Below are 3,769 nucleotides of genomic sequence, written 5' to 3'. Positions count from 1 at the left end.
CCTTGCAGAAGTTGGAAGGCGACCGAGTATTGGTGCGATACGGCAGGGAAAGATGCGTGCTGCACCTGTACGACTAAACCCATAAGGCCGGCGCTCAACATTAATTTTATTAGTTTTAAGTATTCATTTGTGCATTTGTACGACAAGGCCAGAGATTAAAATTAATTTTACTAGTTGTAAGTACGCATAATCATAGGACATAAGACCTTGTACCATAGGTTAAGAAATTGCTGCTAAATAAAGATTTCCACACCCGCTCCCCGTTCGTTGCACACGCCAACCAGGAAAGCCAGCCAGACTCCAGCCAAACCATCGTTGGACAGCGAAACCACTCCTTCCACCTGCAGCCAGCGAAGTATCGTTGTCCGAAGTGAGGGGGGGACTGTAACGTGGCTTTTACCACCTTACAATAATTTACTTCAACACTGTACATCATTTATCCTTACCATACATCAATATATAGCTTTCCACCATACTAGAACTATCCTGCACGTAGTAAACTTCACCTCACCACATTGACCAAAGCTACGCACACAAGTTACATCACTACACTGACGAAAGCTGCGCTATGATGCTATATAAGCAAGCACTTCCCAACGAACGGTTCCTTTTTCTCCAGCTCGCCAGCGAGGACGGTCGCCCAGCAATCGGCAGCAATAGGCAGCGCGAAGCCGAAGGACCATCATCACTGCCGTATAAACCACCGTGCCGACTTCATCAAGTGTCAACGCCTAGCACGCCAATTTCCCTCGCTTCCATCACCGCCGTATACATCACGCTGGTCTGGCTGTCCACATAAGGGATACATCGTTACGAGTATAAACACTTTTCTTTGCTAAGGGTTCGTGGGTCCCAAGGCTGACCCTGGAGCGGCTGAGCATACCTCAGCTATGGACGAAACCCCATTACAGTATGATGACTGACGAACGGATAGAAGTCAAAAAGTTGGCCCTTGACCGTCTTCTGGCAGCCAGAGACGCAGAGTCTGACACTGTAAATGGAAGGGTTAGATGTAATAAAGTGCCAAAGCTGAATTTCAAAGCTAATAATTATTATGATATGATTAACTGGAACACTATTACCTTGACTGTTCCACCAGTTCTGTGTTCAGTTTCTAACGAAGAACTCATAAAGGAGCTGTCGGGAGACACTGCAGAGGTATGGAAATTTAGTGAATTCCCCTCTCGCACCGTGGCAGTCGAGAGAACCCTCAAACTGGTGACAGAGGCATCTTCTAAAGTTATTGGCCCCCAATCTCGTGATCGTTTTATACGCTCTACACTGAAATCTAGACAACAAGTGCCAAAGTTTAGTACAAAATCCGATTTTATCAACATATTTTACACAGATTCAGACCAAAAAACCCTTACATATGGTTGTTTGGTTGGGTTGGGCTTGGGAGGAACCCGAAGAGCAGCCACCTCCACGCGGTGGGTTCTGGGTGACCAATACAGGTTAGCTGAGAGCTGCAACAATTTTCACCTTGCGCTGTGGCGCGCCGCCTTTTCGCTCGTATCTCGGGAACGGTTCGTCCTACGGCCATGATCACATACACCATTTCGGTAGCAAATGACGTGACAAATAACTTTTGTTTTATACATTTTGTCAGGAGATGCGTATTTCAGTCGCTAGGTAGAAAATTTCACGATTTTAGGCGAATTTCCGAAATTTCAAGGCCAGAGTTGGGGTTGAAAATGCAATCCGATCTCAAAACAAAAGTGGAATCAAGAAGTACTAAGGCAACTTTTTCGCACTATTAGAAATCCCGGATCGAAAAAGTCCGGAATCGACCCACCCTTATATAGAAGAAAGTCGACTATATACTTAAATGTAAGATTGTGCAATTCTTCCAAATGCACTGCCGTTATGGCTTTATGTCAACTTCAGTAAAATGAAGAAGGTTAATTAACTTAAATATTTGATGTTTAATGATTTAAAGCAACTCAATATCGACTGCTAAATGTGTATATACAAGAAAATCGACTTTATACCTGAATATAAGATTGTCGAATTCTTCCGAATGCACTGCCGTTATGGGTTTATGTCAACTTCAGTAAGATGAAGAAGGTAAAATAACTTAAAGATGTTAAATTAATGATTTAAAGCAACTCAATATCGACTGCTTAATGTGTATATACAAGAAAATGGACTTTATACCTGAATATAAGATTGTCGAATTCTTCCGAATGCACTGCCGTTATGGGTTTATGTCAACTTCAGTAAGATGAAGAAGGTAAAATAACTTAAAGATGTTAAATTAATGATTTAAAGCAACTCAATATCGACTGGTAAATGTGTATATACAAGAAAATCGAGTTCATACCTGAATATAAGATTATAGAATTTTTCCAAATGCACTGTCGTTATGGCTTTATGTGAACTTCAGTAAGATGAACCTTCTTCTCTAACTTAAATATGTAAAACTTATGATTTGAAGATGTTAGTCATTCCTGAATGCAACCCTAATTCAAATTCATTGTGTCCTTTCACATTGTCATTTATCATTTTTATACTGTGCTTACTCTGTACTTTAAGACTTTTATAGTGGTTAAAAAAATTTGAATTGTCATAGCGTTGACAGCGTGTGTTTGTTCTCCAACAATATCTAACAAGGGTTATGGGCCCAGTCCCATCGGTAAGTGTGTAAAGTGTAAAGTAATTAAAATGAATATTAGCATCGACAAATTGGTCGGCGAAAATTTCTCATCATGGTGTGTCCTGATGAAGAGTCTTTTGATCACGGCGGATTGTTGGTACACAGTGGTCGCCACGTGTCCGGAAGCTCCAGGTCCCGAAAAGGTCGCATTTATGAAAGCTGATAGTAAGGCATTGGCCTTAATTACATCGAATGTTAAAACAACGGAGCTGCTACATATAAAAAATTGTTCGACTTCCAAATCAGCGTGGGGGAAACTTCACAAGGTGTACAGTGCAAGCGGTCCTGCTAAAAAGGTATGTCTTTTCAAAAAGCTTGTGCGGTTTCAATTTCGCCAGAGTGAAAAATTTGGGCAGCAGATAAGCCAATTTTGCTTCATTGTTGATAATCTTCGCGAGTTAAATATCGCGATACCAGATGATTTGTTATATATCATACCTTTATGCTCATTGCCAGAAGAAATGGACAACTTCGTCGTAGCTATCGAGACTCGAGACGATTTACCTTTGTTGGAGGCAGAAGAGCTGCGATTATAAGCAAGCAAAATAAATTAGTTTTTGAAGCATTCCTGCATAGTAATATTTATACAGCAAAAGTCACAATTAGGAAAACTAATAAACTGATGCAAATACGCGAAAATTCAAACAATAAATTACAACTATGGCATCAGAGATTTGGTCATATGAATTTCGATAGTGTGACAAGGTTGTTTAATAAAGGAATTATTAAAGGTTGTGAGAAACTAAATAAGCCCGAATACATTAGTTGTCAGATTTCCGCATTGTACAAAATTAAAAAAAACCTTTTACGAACTACAAAGAAATTTATAGCAAAAAACCATTGGAAATTGTTCACACTGACTTGTGCGGTTCAATGAGAATAAAATCGGAGGGTGGCTCCATGTATTTCATAAGTTTCACAGATGATTATTCAAGATATGTTCACGTTAGTTTCTTGAAAAATAAATCAGATGCTTTGAATGCGTTCAAAGATTTTGTTGTAAAGGGCGAGAATCAAACAGGTTATAAAGTTAAAATACTTGGAAGTGACAACGGCCGTGAATTTGTTAATGAGACGTTTAGGCGATACCTGAATGAAAAGGGCATAATACAT

This window comes from Bactrocera tryoni, unplaced genomic scaffold (assembly GCF_016617805.1).
Source record: "Bactrocera tryoni isolate S06 unplaced genomic scaffold, CSIRO_BtryS06_freeze2 scaffold_822, whole genome shotgun sequence".
In the NCBI taxonomy this organism is placed as follows: Eukaryota; Metazoa; Arthropoda; class Insecta; order Diptera; family Tephritidae; genus Bactrocera; species Bactrocera tryoni.
This window is presented reverse-complemented; position numbering follows the sequence as displayed.